Raw genomic sequence first — 23,921 nt, forward strand, 5'->3', positions numbered from 1 at the left:
TCTTTTTTAGAAATAAAAAAAATAAAAAAAAAAATAAAAAAAAAAAGAAGCAAAGTGGCTATCTGAGGAGGCTTTACAAACAGCTGAGAAGATAACCAAAAGGAAAGGGAGAAAGGAAAAGATATACTGAACCGAAGGCTGAGATCCAGAGTATAGCAAGGAGAGATAGAAAGCCTTCCTAAGTGAACAGCAGAAAGAAATAGAGGAAAACTATACAATGGGAAACACAAGAGATCTCTTCAAGAAAATTGGCGATATCAAGGGAATATTTAATGACCTAGAAATCCATGTCAGTGTGATCACTCACCTAGAGCCAGACATCCTGGAATGTGAAGTCAAGTGGGCCTTAGAAAGCATCACTATGAACAAAACTGCTGCTGCTAAGTCACTTCAGTCGTGTCCGACTCTGTGCGACCCCATAGATGGCAGCCACCAAGCTCCCTCGTCCCTGAGATTCTCCAGGCAAGAACACTGGAGTGGGTTGCCATTTCCTTCTCCAATGCATGAGAGTGAAAAATGAAAGTGAAGTCGCTCAGTCGTGACTGACCCTTAGCGACCCCATGGACTGTAGCCTACCAGGCTCCTCCATCCATGGGAGTTTCCAGGCAAGAGTACTGGAGTGGGTTGCCATTGCCTTAGTGGAGGTGATAGAATTCCAGTTGAACTATTCTAAATTCTAAAAGATGATACGGTCAAAGTGCTGCACTCAATATGTCAACGAATTTGGAAAATCAATCTGTGACCAAAGGACTGGAAAAGGTCAGTTTTCATTCCAGTCCCAAACAAGGGCAATGCCAAAGAATGTTCAAACTACTATACAAGTGCAGTCATTTCATATGTTAGCAAGATTATGTCAAAATCCTTCAAGCTAAGCTTCAGTAGCATGTGAACCAAGAACTTTCAGATATACAAGATGGATTTAGAAAAAGCAGAGGAACCAGAGATTGAAATGCCAACATCTGTTGGATCAGAGAGAAAGCAAGAGAATTCCAGATAAACATCTACTTTTACTTCAATGACTACCTTAAAGCCTTTGACTGTGTGGATCACAATAAACTTGAGAGAGTTCTTAAAGACATGAGAATACCAGACCTCCTTACCTGACTCCTGAGAAATCTGTAGTCAGGTGAAGAAACAACAATTAGAACTGGACATGAAACAATGGACTGGTTCAAAATTGGGAAGAGAGTTTGTCAAGATTGTATATTACTACCCTGCTTACTTATATGCAAAGTGCATCACGCAAAATGCTGGGCTGAATGAATCACAGGCTAGAATCAAGACTGCCTGGAGAAATATCAGCAACCTCAGATATGCAGCTGATACCACTCTAATGGCAAAAGTGAAGAGGACCTAAAGAGCCTCTTGATGAGGGTGAAAGAGCAGAGTGAAAAAGTTGGCTTAAAACTCAACATTCTAAAAGCTAAGGTCATGGCATCTGGTCTCATCATTTCATGTCAAAGAGAAGGGGAAAAAGTAGAAACAGTGACAGATTTTATTTTGTTGGACTCCAAAATTACTGCAGCCATGAAATTAAAAGATGCTTGCTCCTTGGAAGAAAAGCTATGACAAACACAGAGAGCATATTAAAAAGAAGAGACATCACTTTGCCAATAAAGGTCCATCTAGTCAAAGCTATGGTTTTTCCAGTAGTCATGCACAGATGTGAAAGTTGGACCATAAAGAAGGTTGAGTGCAAAAGAATTGATGCTTTCACATTGTAGTGCTAAGAAGATTCTTGAGAGTCACTTGGACTGCAAGAAGATCAAAGCAGTCAATCTTAAAGGAAATCAATCCTGAATATTAATGGAAGGACTGATGCTGAAGCTGAAGCTCTAATAATTTGGCCACCTGATGTGAAGATCTGACTCCTGAGAAAAGACCCTGATGCTGGGAAAATCTAAAGGCAAAAGGAGAAGGGGGTATCAGAGGATGAGATGATTAGATAGCATCACTGACTCAATCAACATGGGTTTGAACAAACTCTAGAGACAGTGAAGGACAGGGAAGCCTGGTATGCTACAGTTTATGGGGTTGCAAAGAATTGGACAACCCTTAGTGACTGGGCAACAATAGCAACAACACAACAACTGAACAACCACAGTGTAATGATGAGTACAATATTTGGACTATTTAATGTTCACTCAGAGTTACCACTTGATCAACTTGAAATTAACTCATCTATTTAAAAAAAAAAAATGTTTCTCTGCTTGAGACTGTGGCAGGCAGAATAATGGTCTCCAAAGATGCTTTTTTCCTAATCCCCAGAATCTGTGACTGTGTCATCTGATAGGGAAAAAGAGAGTTTGCAGTGTGACTATGTTAAGAACATTGAGATGGGAGATTAATTTGAATTGTCCTTGAAGGCTCAATCTAATCATATGGATTAGAAATGGAGAATCTCTTTTGTTGAGAATAACAGAAAAATGCAACTGTGGAAGAATAGACAGTGTTAGCTTTGAAGAATGGGAGAGACATCCCACAAGTCAAGGAATGAAAGTAAACTCTAGAAGCTGGAAAATAGAAGGTGATGGAGTTTAGGAGGTATAGAAACTCTCCTAGAGTTTTCAGGAAGGAACATAGTAGTGCACACCTAGTAAGACCCATATTAAACATCTACCCTACAGAGATAAAATATCTCTGTTATTTTAAGTCACTATGCTGGTAATAATTTATTGCAGTGACAATAAGAAAATAATGCTTAGAGTGTTTCAATAATGGAGAAAATAATATATAAGCAACAGAGTGAAATTTTCTTCCTTCACAATGTTTGCAAAATAACAAGAAGAGAAATTTTAACAGTTTATTTATTTATTTAAACTTTTTTATTTTATATTGGAGGATAACCGATTAGCAATGTTATGATAGTTACAGGTGGACAGCAAAGGGACTCAGCCATACATAGAGATGTATTCATTCTCCCCCAAACCCATGTCCCATCCAGGCTGCCACATAACATTGAGCAGAGTCCCCTGTGTTGTACAGCAGATCTTTGTTGGTTATCCATTTTAAATATAACAGTGTGTACATGTCCATCCCAAATTCCCTAACTCTTCCTTAACCCCATCGTCCCCCTCTGGTAGCCGTAAGTTCTAGAGAACAAACCCTAATACTTCAATATTTGCTGGAGCTATGAAAGAAAATAGAAATTATAGAACTATAGAATAAGAATTTAACTTATCTTTCTTAGGTATTTATCCTCCCTCTTCCACAGATTCACTTTCCACAATTTTGTTACCTGTGGCCAACCACAGTGAAAAAAAATGTTAAATGGGCAATTCAAGAAATAAGCAATTCATAAGCTTTAAATTGCACACTCTTCTGAGCAATATGATGGAATCTTGAGATGTCCTGATCCATACAATCCAGGAGGTGAAATTTCCTTTTACCCAGTTTATCCTGCCAGATTAACTACATTAACGACAACGACTCAGTAGCCAGCTCTGTGTCTCTGTATCATAATGTTTGTGTTCAAGTAGTTCTTATTTCATTTAATAATGGGCCCCAAATGAAAAAGCAGACGTGCTAGCAATTCAGATATTCTCTTACTGTGCCCACTGAACCTTATCATGGACATGTATGTACAGGAGAATACTCAGCATATATAGGGTTCAGTACCATCTGGGGTTTCAGGCATCCACAGGTATTTCCCCTAGATAAGAGGGGAACCATGTAACAGGAAGTGTTTATTATGAAACACTATTTTACTTACAGATAAGAGATGTGTGCAGTTTCATTAAGCCAGGGCTTCCCAGGTGGCATTAGTGGTAAAGAAGCCTCCTACCAATGCAGCAGATATAACAGATGCAAGTTTGATCCCTGGGTTAGGAAGATCCCCTGGAGGAGTGCATGGCAACCCACTCAGTTTTCTTGCCTGAAGAGTACCATGAACAGAAGAGTCTGGTGGGCTACAGACCACAGAGTTTCACAGAGTCACAAAGAGTTGGATAAGACTGAAGTGACTTAGCACGCAAGCATGGAAGTTTGTTGCAAAAGAAGTGAAGCATCAGAAGGAAATGGAAGTCATCAAGGTTTTACGCACTAACTACAAATTGAAAAAAAAATCTAAGAAATTAAATGCATTCTAATTTCTAGAAATGATGTGCCTGACTTTTAAAATCACAAGTGCCCTCTAATCACTATTCATTTTGATTAGAGTGCTGGGGGAAAAATACAACTTAAATTATTCGATCACAAACCATCTAGTAATAGAAATGAATTTCAATGCTGGCATGCTCTTCTGACATCTTCTCACACTGTCATGGACGAAATGTAACTGTCTTTCAGTGTCACGGACCAGAGCCTGGGATTAAGCTGATGGAGTTGCAAACTGGATAAATTTAAGTATGAGAAAGAAAATCATCGCTTAGTAAAGAAGGTTAGTCTTATTTTACACTTTCTTGACAGCTGAACTAATGTGAAAAGCGCCTGTTTTGTTCCTTCCTAGTTTTGCATATTCTTGATTGTGTCAGTGGAGTTGTTCAAGTGATTTTTCTCTCTGAAGGGTCAGGGCCATTCATCCCCAAATCAGTTTTCCTGTGTATACTCTGGTGGTAAGGACTGAAGTGCAAGTAAGAGGAATGTCTGTGTTGCTTGATTTGCTGTGTGATTACTGTTTGTGATTGTCTTTTGCCCAAGATGGCATGCAATTTTACAGCAGATTATTTTTTCAAAACAATTACATTCCCAAGTTTTGCAGAGAGGGATGTCCATTTACTGAAAACAAACTTAAATTTCTGGAAAATAAATATCAAATCCTCAAACTTATCTGTAAAGTAGCTATAAATTGTTATTTTTCAGATGAGGTATCTCTCAAAATTGATAGTTTTGATATATACTAGAAAGAATATGTATTCCTTCTATGACCAGGAGCTGACTGTGGCAGATTGTATGTGTGCAAAAACAGAATATAATATTACATTTAAGAAAACGAATTCTCAGTTGACCAATCAGTTCAGTTCAGTTCATTTCAGTTCAGTCGCTCAGTCGTGTCTGACTCTCCGCGACCCCATGAATCACAGCACGCCAAACCTCCCTGTCCATCACCAACTCCCGGAGTTCACTCAAACTCATGTCCACAGAGTCGGTGATGCCATCCAGCCATCTCATTCTCGGTCGTCCCCTTCTCCTCCCGCCCCCAACCTTTCCTAGCATCAGAGTCTTTTCCAGTGAGTCAACTCGTCGCATGAGGTGGCCAAAGTATTGCAGTTTCAGCTTTAGCATCAGTCCTTCCAATGAACACCCAGGATTGATCTCCTTTAGAATGGACTGGTTGGATGTCCTTGCAGTCCAAGAGACTCTCAAGAGTCTTCTCCAACACCACAGTTCAAAAGCATCAGTTCTTCGGTGATCAGTTTTCTTCACAGTCCAACTCTCACATCCATACATGACCACGGGAAAAACCATTGCCTTGACTAGACGGACCTTGGTTGGCAAAGTAATGTCTCTGCAATTGACCACTACTAGTAACTAAACCAGAATTCTTTTAATTATTGACATACCTTTGCCAATTGGATAATTAAGTCATCAGATTGTTACCTGCTTCCCATACACACACACACATAAAAATACATAAACCCAAGTATGTACTCCACAAATGAGCATTTGTGCTTTTGTAAAGAGAAACGCTCACCAACAGTTACTTGTTTTCCAGGATGCTGATTATGTTAGCTCATTCCCTATTTAGCATAATATAACATCAAGCTATGCATATAGCCGTCCATTAGTATGTACATTCACTGAGGATCCGTTTTTGCTCAGTCCTCTACCTCCCTATCATTTAAATGAGCACCTGGAATCTAGTATGTGGTTAAAAAAAAAATCTGTTAATTTCATAGTAAGCAGATTTTGAAGTTATGAGTATTATCTAGTGAATACGGCACAATCATAGCTTTGGGAAAGATTACCTGAGCTAGCATTATTTTGAGTAACTTTCCCAAATATCATCAGACAGCTTGTTTTAAAGGCAAAAATAAATGTATGAAAATCCACTCCATCAAGGAAGCTGTGACACATCGACAGAGTCTTAACTCCATCTTGACAGGGAGGACTGAGCAGGATTTTCCTGTATGTGGAGCATGGGCTCAAGTAAGTCTCCTTCCAAGGTGAGTGACATTGAGATGGTCAAAAATTATCATACAGTAGCTCAGCTTTGGGAGCCACAGCAACACTCACAGGTGAGAGCCTTGAAGCTCTTTTTGACAAGTAAACTATTGTCACATAGGTAAAACATTGGACTTCCCTGGTAGCACAGTGGATAGGAATCTGCCTACCAGTGCAGGGGATAAAGCTTCAATCCCTGGTTCAGGAAGATCCCACATGCCGCAGGGCAACTAGGCCTGTGCACCCTGGCTACTGAATCAGCGTGCCACAGAGCCTCTGCTCTGCAATGGAAGAAGTGAAGTGACATCACTCAGCCATGTCCAACTCTTTGCGACCCTTGGACTGTAACCTGCCAGACTCCTCCATCCATTGCCAGGCTTATCCATCCATGGATTCTCCAGGCCCGAATACTGGAGTGGGTTGCCATTTCCTTCTCCAGGGGATCTTCCCAACCCAGGGATTGAACGGGGTGTCCTGCATTACAGGCAGGCTCATTAACATCTGAGCCACCCAGGAAGTCTGCAATGGAAGAGGCCACCCCAACGAGAAGCCCAAGGACCACAACAAAGTGTGGTCCCTCTTGCCACAGCTAGAGAAAGCTTGCGCAAAGCACTGAACACACAGCACAGCCAGAAACAAGTAGAATAAGAATGTCAGACTCTTTGCTACCCCATGGACTATACAGTCCATGGAATTCACCGGGCCAGAATCCTGGAGTGGGTAGCCATTCCCTTTTCTAGGGGATCTTCCCAATCCAAGGATCGAGCCCAGGTCTCTTGCCTCCTAGGTGGATTCTTTACCGACTGAGCCACCACAAAACAAGTATATATGTTTATATATGTATAGGCTTCCCTGGTGGCTCAGATGGTAGAGTCTACCTACAGTGTGGGAGATCCAGATTCAATACCTGGGTCAGGAAGATCCTCTGGAGAAAGAAATGGCAACCCACTTCAGTACTCTTACCTGGAAAATCCCATGGATGGAAGAGCATGGTCGACTACAGTCCATGGGGTCACAAGAGTCAGACACGATTGAGCAACTTCACTTCATATATATATATATATATAGACACATTTTAAAAAGGTAAGATATTTACCCAGTTGAGCATATGGTCTCTAATAAATTGTTCCTCAGTATTTTCCTTAAGAAATAGCAAATTCGTTTGATACTCTTTTCTTTCCTGGGAAAACACTTACAGGAGAGAAAAAAGCAATTGCTAAACTGACATAAGTTGTTTTGCATCAGTTGGAAAAGAGATCTCTATTATTTGAGGGTGTGATCAATCAGACGTACCCTGCTATTTGAAGAGACATAATTATATATTGGATTTCTATTGGGAGTTATATTCACCACTACATAGTCTGTTTTTTCCTATTCTTTTGTTTGGATGACCATCTGTTACATCGTTTGATGGGATAACATCTGAACAAAATAATTCAAGACTCTATAAATCACATATTTGAACAATATTGCAAATAATAAAAGAAGGATTATGATCAATATTTGTAGTTCACTTCTAAAGGAACCAAAAGAGGAAATTCCCTGGTAGTCCAGTACAGTAAATAGAACTCTGTGCCTTCACTACTCAGAGAACCAGAGATGGGGGTGGTGTTTGCCATTGATTACTGTATAAGAAATTACCCCCAAACATAAAAGCTTCAAATAATAACAAGCATTTATTATCTCTTCCAATTTTTGGGGGGATGTCACAATTTCTTGTGTGTTTATACTCGGTCATGTCCAACTCTTTGGGACCCCATGGACTGACCCACCAGGCTCCTCTGTTCATGGAACTTTCCAGGCACAAATACTAGAGTGGGTTGCTATTTACTACTCTAGGATCTTGCCTACCCAAGAATAGAAACAAGGTCTCTTGCATCTCCTGCATTGGCAGGGTGATTCTTTACCAACTGCGCCACTTAGGAAGACCCAAAGAGGTGATTTTGGCTGAGGATCTTTCAAGAGGTTACATTTTATTTTTTGACTGGAACTGTGGTCATCTGAAGACTTGGCTAAGACTGTGACAGCCATTTCCAGGGTGGCTCCTGTACATAGCTGGTGAGTTGCTTTTGGCTGTTGGTGGGCAGACTCAGTTCCTCTCAATGTGCATCTTTCAATAAGGCTAATTCAAGGTCCTTACAAAGTAATGGGCTTCCCAGGTGGCACTCGTGGTGAAGGACCCACCTACCAATGCAGGAGACATAAGAGATGATGTGGGAGTTGAACCACGAAGAAAGCTGAGCATCAAAGAATTGATGTCTTTGAATTGTGGTGCCAAAGAAGACTCTTGAGAGTTCCTTGAACTGTGAGGAAGTAAAACCAGTCAACCATAAAGAAAATCAACCCTCAATATTCTTTGGAAGGACTAACGCTGAAGTTGAAGCTTAAATACTTTGGCCACTTGATGCAAAGATCAGACTCATTGGAAAAGACCCTGATGCAGGGAAAGACTGGAGGCAAAAGGAGACAAGGATGGCAGAGGATGATATGATTAGATAGCATCACTGACTCAATGGACATGAATCTGAGCAGATTAGGAAAAAGTAAAGGACAGGGAAGCCTGTCACACTGCAATCCATGGGGTTACAACATAAAATGATGGCTACTTCCCCCAGAGTGAATAAGCCAGAAGGCCAAAATGGAAAATGCCATGCTATTTAAGGGCTAATCTCAGAAATCACAGACTGTCACCTCCATTGTACCCAAAAGGGCACTGAGACTAACTCTAGTTCAACATGGAAAGAGCCTATAATTGCATATCAGAAGATGAAGATGATCGGGGACCTACTTGGTGCTTGGCTAACTTAGGAGGACTCACCAAATTTCCTAATTATGTAAATTATGTGTATGTTTCTTATATCTTCTTAGTATAATTAACTATCTCCTAAAATTCTATAGATATACAATATTCTTTCCCTAAAGCATGCATTGTGTCTTTTCAAAAGGCCAATATTAGATTTAGGGCTTCTTTGTTTTAAACCATCATCTGCCCATTGTTATTAACTTCTTGTTTGAGGAATTTCTTGGCTTTGCTGACATTTTATGGCTCACCTGTAATCACTAAAACATAGCATGTAGGAAATCTTCAACTTCCATGTAAAGCTTTCTAGAATTCCCCTTTGATAATAAGGTTTCAAAGATGTTAAATCTTGATTAGAGTCTCACATTTTCTCCTTCAAAAAATTGTAGTTATTTAGTAAAATTGTCTTTGTTGTTTTTATTGTTTGTGTTTTTGAAAGATATTGTATTTTTTTCAGCATATTAAATAAAGCAGTGAATGTTGAACTTGACACCTTAGTTATTTGCAACAATTTCTATAAGAAACAAACCATATTGTTTACCTTGCAGGCCCCTCTCTGTATTTATACCAACATGGTAAACAATCTACTTGCAATATATGTGACCCAGGTTTGATTTCTAGGTTGGGAAGATCCCCTGGAGAAGAGAGTGGCTGTCTATTCCAGTTCCAGTATTCTTACCTGGATAATTGCATGGACAGAGGAGCCTGGCAGGGTATATAGTCCATGGAGTTCCAAAGAGCTAGACATGACTTAGTGACTAACACACACACACACACAAGTCTCAATCACTTTTTTAAAACACTTTAGTAAAACTATCCATATTTTTTTTTCCCAAAGAAAAACAAACGCACATATTCTTTTTTTCCCACATATTCTTAATAGACATAATAATGAAAAAAAGGGAGGTATAAAGATGACAAAAGTAGCTTCAATGTAATCTTGCAATTAAATTGCAATTATTTTATAGATTCAATATTTTCATAATTTAGAGATAAAGAATGTGTGTATATATATATATATATAGACTATTGGCTGCCCTGGGTCTTTGCTGCTTTTGTGTGGGTTTTTCTCAAGTTGCAACCAGCAGGGGATGATCTTCGTCGCTTTGTATAGGCTTATCATTGTGGTGGCTTCTTTTTGAGGAGCACAGGCTCTAGGTGCACGGGCTTCAGTAGTTGCAGCACATGGTTAGGTAGTTTTGCCTCATGAATTCCATAGTGAGGGCTCAGTAGTTGTGGTGCAGGAGTTTAGTTGCTTGGTGGCTTTCGGAATCTTCACAGACCAGGGAAAGAACCTGTGTCCCTTGCAAAATGCAACTATCTGAAATTGTGCTTTACTTGAATATTCACTGATAGGAGAAAATACCTATAAGAAATTTTTTAATTGCATTTGCACTGTAATCCCTAAAATATCCTACAGGTTAACTCTATCCCATTTGCCATTCAGTTCAGTTCAGTTCAGTAGCTCAGTTGTGTCCAACTCTTTGCAACCCCAAGGACTGAAGAAAGACAGGCTTCCCTATTCATCACCAACTCCTGGAGCATACTCAAACTCATATCCATCGAGTCGGTGATGCTATCCAACCATTTCATTCTGTCTTCCTCTTTTCCTCCTGACTTCAATCTTTCCCAGAATCAGGGTCTTTTCTGAGTCAGTTCTTCGCATCAGGTGGCCAAAGTATTAGAGTTTCAGCTTCAGCATCATTCCTTTGAATGAATATTCAGGAATTATTTCCTTTAGGATGGACTGGAGTCTTCTCCAAAACCACAGTTCAAAAGCATCAACTCTTTGATGCTCAACCTTCTTTATGGTCCAACAGTCGCATCCATACATGACTACTGTAAAAACTATAGCTTTGACTAGATGGACGTTTGTTGGCAAAGTAATGTCTCTGCTTTTTAATATGCTGTCTAGGTTGGTCACAGCTTTTCCTCCAAGGAGCAAGTGTCTTTTAATTTCATGGCTGCAGTCACCATCTGGAATGATTTTGGAGCCCAAGAAAATGAAGTCCCTCACTGTTTCCATTGTTTTCCCATCTATTTGCCATGAAGTGCTGGAAAAGGATGCCATGATCTTAGTTTTCTGAATGTTGAGCTTCAAGCCAACTTTTTCACTCTCCTCTTTCACCTTCATCAAGAGGCTGTTTAGCTCCTCTTCACTTTCTGCCATAAGGGTGGTGTCATCTGCATATCTGAGGTTATTGATATTTCTCCCAACAATTTTGCTTCTAGCTTGTGCTTCATCCAGCCTGGCATTTCACATAATGTACTCTGCATATAACTTAAATCAGTAGGGTGACAATATACACCCTTGACGTACTTCTTTCCTGATTTGGAACCAGTCTGTTGTTCCATGTGCGGTTCTACCTGTTGCTTCTTGACCTGCATTCAGATTTCTCAGGAGGAAGGTCAAGTGGTCTGGTATTCCCATCTCTTGAAGAATTTCCCACAGATTGTTGTGATCCACATAGTCAAAGCCTCTGGTGTTAAAAAAAAAAAAAAGAAAAAAGCAGAAGATGTTTTTTCAGAAACTCTCTTGCTTTTTTGATGAACCAAAAGATGTTGGCCATTTCATCTCTGGTTCCTCTGTCTTTTCTAAATCCAGCTTGAACATCTGGAAGTTCATGGTTCACATACTGTTGAAGCCTGGCTTGGAGAATTTCTAGCATTTTTTGCCAGTGTGTGAAATGAGTGTAATTGTGCAGTAGCTTAAACATTCTTTGGCATTGCCTTTCTTTGGGATTGAAATGAAAACTGACCTTTTCCAGTCCTGTGGCCACTGCCGAGTTTTCCACATTTGCTGGCATATTGAGTGCAGCACTTTCACAGCATTATCTTTTAGGATTTGAAATAGCTATACTAGAATTCCATCACCTCAACTGGGTTTGTTCCTAGTGATGCTTCCTAAGGCCCACTTGACTTCACATTACATGATGCTTGACTCTAGGAGAGTGATCATACCATCATGGTTATCTTGTTTGTGAAGATATTTCTAATATAGTTCTTTTATGTATTCTTGCCACCTCTTCTCAATATCTTCTGCTTCTGTTAGGTCCATACCATTTCTGTCCTTTATTATGCCCATCTTTGCAGGAAATGTTGCCTTGGTATCTCTCATTTTCTTGAAGAGATCGCTAGTCTTTCCCATTCTATTGTTTTCCTCTATTTCTTTGCATTCATCACTGAGGAAGGCTTTCTTATCTCTCCTTGCTATTCTTTGAAACTCTGCAGTCAATTGGGTATATCTTTCCTCTTCTGGTACTTTCTATATCACATCTAATGCCTTGAATCTGTTTGTCACTTCCACTGTATAATCATAAGGGATTTGGTTTAAGTCATATCTGAATGGTCTAGTGGTTTTCCCTACTTTCCTTAGTTTTTGTCTGAATTTGGCAGCAAGAGTTCATGGTCAGAGCCACAGTCAGCTCCTGGTCTTTTTTTCTTTTTTTGCTGACTGTATAGAGTTTCTCCATCTTTGGCTTCAAAGAATATAATCAATCTGACTTTGGTACTGACCATCTGGTGATGTCAATGTGTAGAATCTTCTCTTGTGTTGTTGGAAGACAGTGTTTGGTATGACCAGTGTGTTCTCTTGTCAAAACTCTGTTAGCCTTTGTCCTGTTTCAATGTGTACTCCAAGGCCAAATTTGCCTATTACTCCATGTATCTTTTGATTTCCTACTTTTGAATTCCAGTCCTCTATAATTAAAAGGAACTCTTTTTTGAGTGTTAGTTCTAGAAGGTCTTGTAGGTCTTCATAGAACCGTTCAACTTCAGCTTCTTCAGGATTACTGGTCAGGGCATAGACTTGGATTACTGTGAAATTTGATGGTTTGCCTTGGAAATGAACAGAGATCATTGATATGTGTTTATTGTTAGGTTTTCCTTATATTAGCAACAAAATTCTCTTCTATTTGTTTTCGTTTAGTCACTCAGTCATACCTGTCTCTTTTGCAACCCCATGGACTGTAGACCACTAGGTTCCTCTGTCCATGAGATTTCCCAGGCAAGAATACTGGTGTGGGTTGCCATTTCCTTCTCCATGGGATCTTCCTGCCCTAGGGATTGAATCTGTCTCCTGCAGTGGCAGGCAGTTTCCTTACCACTGACACCAGAGAAGATTTCTCTTCCATTCATTTTACTTATTTTAATAATCAGAGAAAAATCAGTATTACCAAAGGACAGGACCAAAAGTTAAATGTCTATAGTAATGACAAGACAATAATTGCATTCAAGTTGAATCAGAATGATCACAGGCAACAGTCCTAGAACTTTGCATTCCCCTGAATATAGCCTCTAACACTGAGGTTTAGAATTAGTACTGCTTTTCCTCAGCCCTTGATAGGTATTCTGGGCTTCCCTGCTGGCTCAGGTGCTAAAGAATCTGCCTGCAGTGCAGGAGACCTGAGTTTGATCCCTGGGTTGGGAAGATCTCCTGGATAAAGGAATGGCTACCCACTCAGAATTCCATGGTCAGAGGAGCCTGGCAGGCTACAAAGAGTCGGACATGACTGAGCGACTAACACTTTCACTGAGAGGCATTCTATTGATGGACATGCAGTCAGGAAAGCCAAGAACAATGATGTGCTCCTTTGTGAAAACTCTCCTCTACTTTTAATTGTCAAGTCCTGTCAGTAATTTCAACACTAAACGATGAAAGGACTTTGAAATCCAGCATGATTAGATGAGAGTAAAGCACTGTCTCTTGCGATTAAAATCTAAGGAAACCACAGTATTGTGATACTAGATCTGAGACTATCTTTCTGAATGATTTTAGCCCTTGAAATCAGTGTTTCAGCCTATTTAGATAAACAGGACAGTTTTCTCTTCGTGATCCTTCAGTTGTATTTTTATCATGAAAAGCAAAAGCACTTCCATGAAAGAGCCCACAGTACCTGAAATATGCCATGTATAACATTGATTGGCAGCCATTGGAGAATGGTAGACAGCCTATAAATCATTCGGAGCTGTGTGTCCTTCAGTGCAACTTTAAAAATGTATTCTTTCTCCCTTTATGAAGTATATTTCAATATAAAATATATTTTTCCTCTATTTAAATTTGTACATCAGTCTGGATTTTGGTATATGCAGTGAAACTAATTGATTTGGCAATGATCCCTTGGAGCATAGCTATAAACTTGATGCAATTTACACTTACATGACAGATTTGGTTCCCAAACCAACCAAGTTCTTAGTTATCAAAGGCATGCTTCAGTCCTGATTTCTGTTCAGAGGAATTTATGAAATTGGATAAATAGAAATATATATATATATATATATTAATTCCTGGATTATGATGTATTGGTCTTGTGGATTTGTAAGGAAACATTAAAAAAAAACCATAAAGCAAACAGTTTAGGTTTTACAAGAATTAAAAGGAAAGTGCTGTGATTGGATACTGACCCTACTTCAAGAATGGGTTTGCCCCAGCTGCTGGAAGCAATATCATAAGAAAACCTTCAGCTGCCAGCTCCTTCAAGGATTGCCTCTGCTGTAAATTATCTGACCTGACATGGGTCCTTTCTGAAGAACATGGGATCTGAATACTGATGGAGACAGAGGTATAAAATTGTGAGCATTTTGACCCAAACTGGTGATATCCTGACAGGTCCTTCTAGCTCAGAAACAAAACAAAAAAGTTCACATCCTTCCTTTTCTTCTTCCGCATGTCTACAGATGGTGTTCCCATGGATGATATTTAATAAAGCTTTCTAAACCAGATTCTGAGTCTGTAACACACATTTGTTAAAGTTTTCATTGGAGTATAGTTGATTTATAATGTATTAATTTCAAATGTACAGCAAAGAGAATGTTATACCTGTATTAATATGTACAGTCGCACGTTTTTAGATTCTTTTCCCACATAGGCCATTAAAGAATTGAGAAGAGTTTCTTATGTTATACCGTAGGTCCTTATTCATTATCTATCTGTATATAGTAGTGTGTTTGTCAATCCCAATCTCTCCCAATCCATATGTACACATATGTCAATCCCAATTTCCCAGTGTATCCCTTGCTGCTTAACCCCTAATAACCGTAAGTTTGTTTTCTACATTGGTAACTATATTTTTGTTTTTTAGATAAATTTATTTGTAGTTTTTTTAAGATTCCACATGTAAATGATATCATGATACTTGTATTTCTCTGACTTGCTTCACTCAATGTAACAGTCTCTAGGTTCATCCATATTGTTACAGATGGCATCCTGTCATTCTTTTTATGGCTAACATTCCATTGTATACATGTACCTGGAGAAAACCATAATTTGAAAAGGTAGATGCACCTCAGTATTCATTGCAGCACTATTTACAATAGCCAGGACATGGAAGCAAACTAAATGTCCAGTGATAGAGAAATGAATAAAGGAGCTGTGGTACATATAGCACACACATTAAAAAAAAATCTTGTTTCTAGGAAATACTTCCAAAACTTATAAACATAGCATATATAATTATTGATTTTTCAGGTGAATATTTAAGGATGGGGAAACAGTGATGGAAGGTAAAAGGAAGTATAGATGTGTGCTTGCTAATTCACTTCAGTTGGGTTTGACTCTTTGTGCCCCTATTGAATGTAGCCCACCAGGTTCCTCTCTCCATGGAATTCTCCAGGCAAGAATACTGGAGTGGGTTGCCATGCCTTCCTCCAGGGGATCTTCCAGACCTAAGGATTGAACCCAAGTCTCCTGTGGCTCCTGCATTGCAGGCAGATTCTTTAATGTTGAGCCACCAGAGAAGCCCTAAAAAGGAAGTATGAGGTATTACTAAATAATGTCTTCCTATATTATAGCAATGAAACAGTGACAGACTTTATTTTCTTGGGCTCCAAAATCACTGCAGATGGTGACTGCAACCATGAAATTAAAAGATTCTTGCTCCTTGGAAGAAAAGCTCTGCCAAATACAAACAGCATATTAAAAAGCAGAGACATCACTTTACCAACAAAGATCTGTCTAGTCAAAACTATGGTTTTTCCAGTAGTCATGTATGGATATGAGAGTTGGACCATAAAGAAAGCTGAGCACTGAAGAATTGGTGCTCTTGAATTGTGTTGTTGGAGAAGACTCTTGGGAGTTCCTTGGAAAGCAAGGAGATCCAACCAATCATAAAGGAAATCAGTCCTGAATATTCATTGGGAGGACTGATGCTGAAGCTGAAATTTCAATACTTTGGCCACCTGATGCGAAGAGCTGACTCATTTGAAAAGACCCTGATTCTGGGAAAGATTAAAGGCAGTAGGATAAGGGGATGACAGAGGATGAGATGGCTGGATGGCATCATGGAATCGATGGTGATGGCACATGGAATCAATGGTGAGTCTGAGCAAGCTCCAGGACTTGGTGACGGACAGGGAGGTAGTCCACGTGATCGCAAAGAGTCGGACGTGACTGAGTGATTGAACTGAACTGATGTTATAGCAAATATACAAATTGTATGTACACAACACTGCTTCCTATAGTCCAATATTTCAAAATATTGCATGTTTGTTTGTGTGTGTGTTTACTGAAATCATTGTGGATTTTATTGGGTCTCATATATAAAGAGATTCTGAAAAGTATGTCTGGAATTGTTTGAATAGAAAAGGATTTGTATGAACACAAGAAGGTTACTACATTGGATTTCATTAGTGTATTATTGTAACAAACATCTACAAGATTTATAGTTTTTACATTTACTATCTTTTTAAATTTATTTATGTGAAATTAATAACTCTTTATTATCTTAGAAACAAAGACAGTTTATAATGATTTGCTGATATGGATTTATTGTCAGTAATCCATATTGACTCATTGTATCTTCGTGAAGCCATTTAAACATATTATAAAAACATATTATAAGTGGTTTGCTTTGTGTAATGGATTTGTTTAACTACAGGACTATTTTTGGTTTGAAAGGAGAAAAGACAGAATCAGTTTTGTAAGCTGAACTGGAGGTAACATTTGTCATTTATCCCCTTCTCTCAAACTTTTATTGGTCTTTAATTCACCTTAACACTTGTAAATAACACACTATGTATTTAAAATATATTTTGCCTTCTGTTTATTGAAATGAAATCTAAGTTCTTTGAGAAGAAGTTTCCTTGTCAGTTAGTTCATTCTTGTTTATATATAAAGTATTTAAACATCATTTGTTGAATGAATAACACTTATTTTAAAGAGAAGCCAACATTTTCATGTTAGTGAAGAAAATTCATGTCCACATCTGGCCCTGAATATGATATTTTTTGTATGACTCTTCTACCAAAATAATTATTTAATGATAGAGAAAATCATTCAAAGTAACTTTGTATCCGAAGAATATTTCCTTTATGTGAAATTAAAAAATAATCATAATAGTTCTGACTTTCTTATTAATTCAATGTATGGCAAAATTTTATCACCATGCTGTACTCTTGGAAACTGCTGATCTACCTGAGTGCTGGCATTAATTAATATACAGCAGGTATGTATGAGGGTGGAGATAATGAAGAGCTATACTCTATATATCTCCTCTGCAATATAATTTGTTATATTTCTTATTTTTAAATTACTTATTTATTTTTATTTTTGGCTGTGCTGGATCTTTGTGACGGTGAACAGGCTTTGTCTAGTTGAGGCAAGCCAAGGTTACTTTCTAGTTGTGAAGTGTGGGCTTCTCATTGCATGGCTTCTCTGTTGTGAATCACAGGCTCTAGAGCAGTGACTCAACAGTGTGGTGCATGGGCTTAATTGCTCCAAAGCATGTGAAATCTTCCCGACTTGGGCTCAAACCTGTGTCCCCTACGTTGGCAGGCAGATTCTTTATTACTGGACCACAAGGGAACTTCCATAATTTGCTCTATTGATTTTCCACTCTTTGTTCCCCAAGTGAAACTTTGCAATGGCCATTTGGGAAACTCTGGCTATAAGGAAGAGGAGTTAATATCCTACACTGAGACAAGAGGTGACTTCATTTTGATTTCCCATTTAGAGTTTATAGTCTAATTAAAGAAAATGAACATATATCTAGAGATAATCATGGATAATAAACACATATAATCATGTTATCAGTGGATATTACAGCAGCTGAAGCACAAAAGAAATAAAAAAGGGATTATCAGCATTATGCAAATGTACATTCTCTTCAAGAATTCCAGTTACACCGAAAGTATTAAAATAATTCAACACATTCGGAGCCCATATACTTTGTGATCATTTTAAAAAGCATTCAAAAAATTTTGGTGTGCAAAACATCTTTATAATGGTCTTGTTTAAATGTAAGTATTTAGAATAATATGGTATAAAATTACACTGTGGAACACAATTATTTTTCTCTTTAGAACACACATAATAAAATGTAATTATCTGTGGTTTTTTCATTAACATGAGTTTTAGTGCTGTTACTTGATCCTGCATAATAAGGGTACTATTTTCCTTAAGGTAAATGTAGTATGGTAATCCTTTGTTAATTCAGAAAGTATAGTTACAGTCTAGGCAGAACAGATCTCAAGATCACACAAGTGCAGTTAAATATCCCAATTACATAGAATTCTGGAGAGAATATTATAAGTTCTCATTATCAGTACATGCATGCAACTGATAACTCAAAAGTGAACTCTACGAAGTCCTTTGCTAAAGTCTCTTGTCCCCGGAAGTCTTTCCTAAGAATAATCCATACAGATTCTCTCTACTTAAGGGGAGGTATTGTGTACAAGACTGGTGAGTGTTCTAGAAGCAGAATCTGAACCCTTGTTTCTCAGTCGTTCCTGCTCTTTGTCTTTTTGTATAGGGCAACTGGGCTTCCCTGTTGCCTCAGATGGTAAAGAATATGCCTGCAATGGAGAAGACCTGGGTTCGATCCCTAGTGTGTTCTACACTCCACACCATGAAAATTCGGGAACAAGGTCTGATCCTCTGGGTGGTCTGGCCACTTCCTAAGAAAGTTTTTATCAGGTGATGAATACAAGTAACCTGGCAGGACCCACCTTAGAGACAAATTTTCAAACAATAAGTAAGAGAGCTGAGATTTTCATCTCTGCTTTTAATCACTCCTTATATAATGCTATAGATTCTAACATTAAATGGAATAGGAAGTTTTAATGTTATAAAATATAAATGATAATCCTCTATACATCAAATGCATTATTATATACTTATCAGTTCAGTTCAGTTCAGTCGCTCAGTCGTGTCCGCCTCTCCGTGACCCCATGAATCACAGCACGCCAGGCCTCCCTGTCCATCACCAACTCCCGGAGTTCACTCAAACTCATGTCCACAGAGTCGGTGATGCCATCCAGCCATCTCATTCTCGGTCGTCCCCTTCTCCTCCCGCCCCCAACCTTTCCCAGCATCAGAGTCTTTTCCAGTGAGTCAACTCGTCGCATGAGGTGGCCAAAGTATTGCAGTTTCAGCTTTAGCATCAGTCCCTCCAATGAACACCCAGGATCGATCTCCCTTAGAATGGACTGGTTGGATCTCCTTGCAGTCCAAGGGACTCTCAAGAGTCTTCTCCAACACCACAGTTCAAAAGCATCAATTCTTCGGCGATCAGCTTTCTTCACAGTCCAACTCTCACATCCATACATGACCACGGGAAAAACCATAGCCTTGACTAGATGGACCTTTGTTGGCAAAGTAACGTCTCTGCTTTTTAATATATTATCAAGGTTGGTCATAACTTTCCTTCCAAGGAGTAAGCGTCTTTTAATTTCATGGCTGCAATAAGCATCTGCAGTGATTTTGGAGCCCAAAAAAATAAAGTCTGACACTGTTTCCACTGTTTTTCCATCTATTTCCCATGAAGTGATGGGACCAGATGCCATGATCTTCGTTTTCTGAATGTTGAGCTTCAAGCCAACCTTTTCACTCTCCTCTTTCACTTTCATCAAGAGGCTTTTGAGTTCCTCTTCACTTTCTGCCATAAGGGTAGTGTCATCTGCATATCTGAGGTTATTGATATTTCTCCCGGCAATCTTGATTCCAGCTTGTGCTTCTTCCAGCCCAGCGTTCCTCATGATGTACTCTGAATATAAGTTAAATAAGCAAGGTGACAATATACAGCCTTGAGGCACTCCTTTTCCTATTTGGAACCAGTCTGTTGTTCCACGTCCAGTTCTGACTGTTGCTTCCTGACCTGCATAGAGTTTTCTCAAGAGGCAGGTCAGGTGGTCTGGGATTCCCATCTCTTTCAGAATGTTCCACAGTTTATGGTGATCCACACAGTCAAAGGCTTTGGCATAGTCAGTGAAGCAGAAATAGATGTTTTTCTGGAACTCTCTTGCTTTCTCCCTGATCCAGCAGATGTTGGCAATTTGACCTCTGGTGCCTCTGCCTTTCCTAAAACCTGCTTGAACATCTGGGAGTTCACGGTTCACATATTGCTGAAGCCTGGCTTGGAGAATTTTGAGCATGACTTTACTAGCGTGTGAGATGAGTGCAATTGTGCGGTAGTTTGAGCATTCTTTGGCATTGCCTTTCTTTGGGATTGGAATGAAGACTGACCTTTTCCAGTCCTGTGGCCACTTCTGAGTTTTCCAAATTTGCTGGCATATTGAGTGCAGCACTTTCACAGCATCATCTTTCAAGATTTGAAATAGCTCAACTGGAATTCCATCACCACCACTAGCTTTTTTCATATACGCTTACAATAATAGCTTCATTAAAGCTTTTCAGTGTTATTTATTGATTAGTTTGTCGTCATACTAATATCACTCATAATGTCAGACTGAATATATCGAAAACATGGATTAATAAAAATATATAAATTTCTAAATTTATATTTCTAAGATTCTAAATTTAGAATCTTAGAGAGTGACTCTCTAAAGTGGATTGTTGATAGTCTTGATGTGTATTGTTATTTAATAATGCATTTGCTCACTGTTAAGATAATCATTTTTTGCCTGCTTTAACACACAAAACATATAATCATAAGTTGTACATTATTTCTTCACTAATGTTTTTAGTATTGCTGTTTTTCCCCTGTTAATATTACATGTGTATACAGCATTTTTTGAAGATTTAATTTAAAGTCATTGTCATATGCTGTTAGAGACTGAATGGACCTTTCTATATTCATGGCCCTATTCTTAATCACAGAATCCCTATTTAGCTGAGCTCAATGTGCCATTTTCCATCCTAAGTTGTATGCAACTTGTGAGATGGTTCATTAATTTCAGTTGACTCAGCAGGTAAATATGTCCTTTTTATTTTTCAAGTTAATTTTTATTGAAATATAGTTGATTTATATGTGTTAATTTCTGCTGTACATAAAGTTGAATCTATTACACATATACATATATCCAGTCTTTTTTAGAATCTATTTCTATATAGGTCATCACAGAGTAATAAGTACGGTTGATATAAGGCAGATATGCCTTTTATAAATCTTTGTATATATTTTGCTGGCTTGGAATGCAGACATAACGACTGGAAGCATGAGGTAACATTTAAGATAAAAGGGATTTGCTAAAAATAGTGAAAGAGAAGTATAGACTCAGGTTCCTGATGACAGCATAAAGCTTTCTTTCTAACAATAAACCACCAGCTTGAAAACGTCTTACATGTCAGAATAAAATGCAAGCTTCTAGTTCTGTAAAGCTTCTGTAGTTAGATCTCCAAATGCTATTCTAACTGATAAATACGTCCAAAAATGAAATAAGTATTAGAAATTTATTTTTTGAGATATAGTTCATTTCAGCTCAGTTCAGTTCAGTCACTCAGTCGTGTCCGACTCTTTGCTACCCAATGTACTGCACCACGCCAGGCCTCTCTGTCCATCACCAACTCCGGAGTTTATACAAACTCATGTCCATTGAGTCAGTGATGCCATCCAATCATCTCATCCTCTGTCATCCCCCTCTCCTCCTGCCTTCAAACTTTCCCAGCATCAGGGTCTTTTCAAATGAAACAGCTCTCCACATCAGGTGACCAAAGTATTGGAATTTCAGTTTCAACATCAGTCCTTCCAATGAACACTCAAGACTGATCTCCTTTAGGATGGACTGGTTGGCTCTCCTTGAAGTCCAATGGACTCTCAAGAGTTTTCTCCAACACCACAGTTCAAAAGCATTAATTCTTCAGTGCTAAACTTTCTTTATAGTCCAACTTTCACATCCATACATGACTACTGGAAAAACTATAGCCTTGACTAGACAAACCTTTGTTGACAAAGTAATGTCTCTGCTTTTTAATATGCTATCTAGGTTGGTCATAACTTTTCTTCTAAGGAGTAACCATCTTTTAATTTCATGACTGCAGTCACCATCTGCAGTGATTTTGGAGCCCCCCAAAATAAAGTCAGCCACTGTTTCGACTCTTTCCCAATCTATTTGCCATGAAGTGACTGGATCAGATGCCATGATCTAGTTTTCTGAATGTTGAGTTTTAAGCCAACTTTTCACTCTCCTCTTTCACTTTCATCAAGAGGCTCTTTAGTTCTTCTTCAATTTCTGCCATAAGGGTGGTGTCATCTGAATATCTGAGGTTATTGATATTTCTCCCGACAATCTTGATTGCACCATGTACTTCACCCAGCCCAGCATTTCTCATGATGCATTCTGCATATAAGTTAAATAAGCATAATAAATAATAAATAACATAAATAGTTGATTTATTATATATATATATTTCAGGTATACAGCATGTGAACAATTTTTAAAGATTATGCTTCATTTACAGTTACTATAAAACATGGGCTACATCCCTTGTGTTATACAATATATCCTTACAGCTTGTTTATTTTATGCAAAGCCTGTTCCTATTAATCCCCTATATCCGCCTTGCCCTCACTCATTCTGTGTCCCTAATTGCAACCACTAGTTTGCTCTCTATGAGTCTGTAATTTTTTTTAATTCACTAGCTTGTTTTATTTTTTTAGATTCCATATATAATTGATATTATGCAGTATTAGTCTTTCTTTCTCTGTCTTGATTATGTAACTAAGCATAATACTGTTCAGGTTCACCAATGTTGTTTCAAATGGCAAAATTTCATTACTTTTTTTTTTAATTTATTTTTTATTGGAGGCAAATTATTTTACAATATTATATTGGTTGGTTTTGCCATACATTGACATGAATTCGCCCCGGGTCTACACAAGTTCCCCCTCCTGAACCCCCCCTCCCACCTCCCTCTCCCCTTCATCCTCCCTCCTGGTCATCCCCGCATGCCAGCCCCGAGCATCCTATAACATGCATTGACCCCGAACTAGTGATTCGTTTCACATATGACAACATACGTGTTTCAATACCATTCTCCCAAATCATCCCACCCTCACCCTCTCCCACAGAGTCCCAAAGACTGTTCTATACATCTGTGTCTCTTTTGCTGTCTCGTATACAGGGTTATCATTTGCATCTTTTTAAATTCCATATATATGCGTTAGTATACTGTATTGGTGTTTTTCTTTCTGGCTTACTTCACTCTGTATAATAGGCTCCAGTTTCATCCACCTCATTAGAACTGATTCAAATGCATTCTTTTTAATGGCTGAGTAATACTCCATTGTGTATATGTACCAAAGCTTTCTTATCCATTCGTCTGCAGATGGACATCTAGGTTGCTTCCATGTCCTGGCTATTATAAACAGTGCTGCAATGAACATTGGAGTACATGTGTCTCTTTCAATTCTGGTTTCCTCGGTGTGTATGCCCAGGAGTGCGACTGCTGGATCATATGGCAGTTCTATTTCCAGTTTTTTGAGGAATCTCCACACTGTTCTCCATAGTGGCTGTACTAGTTTGCATTCCCACCAACAGTGTAAGAGGGTTCCTTTCAATCCACATCCTCTCCAGCATTTATTGCATGTAGACTTTTGGCAGCAGCAGCAGCAGCAGCAGCAGACTTTTGGATAGCAGCCATTCTGACTGGTGTGAAATGGTATCTCATTGTGGTTTTGATTTGCATCTCTCTCATTATGAGGGATGTTGAGCATATTTTCATGTGTTTGTTAGCCATCTTTATATCTTCTTTGGAGAAATCTCTGTTTAGTTCTTTGGCCCATTTTTTGATTGGGTCATTTATTTTTCTGGAATTGAGCTGCAGGAGCTGCTTGTATATTTTGGA

The sequence above is a fragment of the Moschus berezovskii genome, chromosome 18, assembly GCF_049115385.1.
Source record: "Moschus berezovskii isolate FMDL1 chromosome 18, NW_MosBer_1.0, whole genome shotgun sequence".
NCBI lineage: Eukaryota > Metazoa > Chordata > Mammalia > Artiodactyla > Moschidae > Moschus > Moschus berezovskii.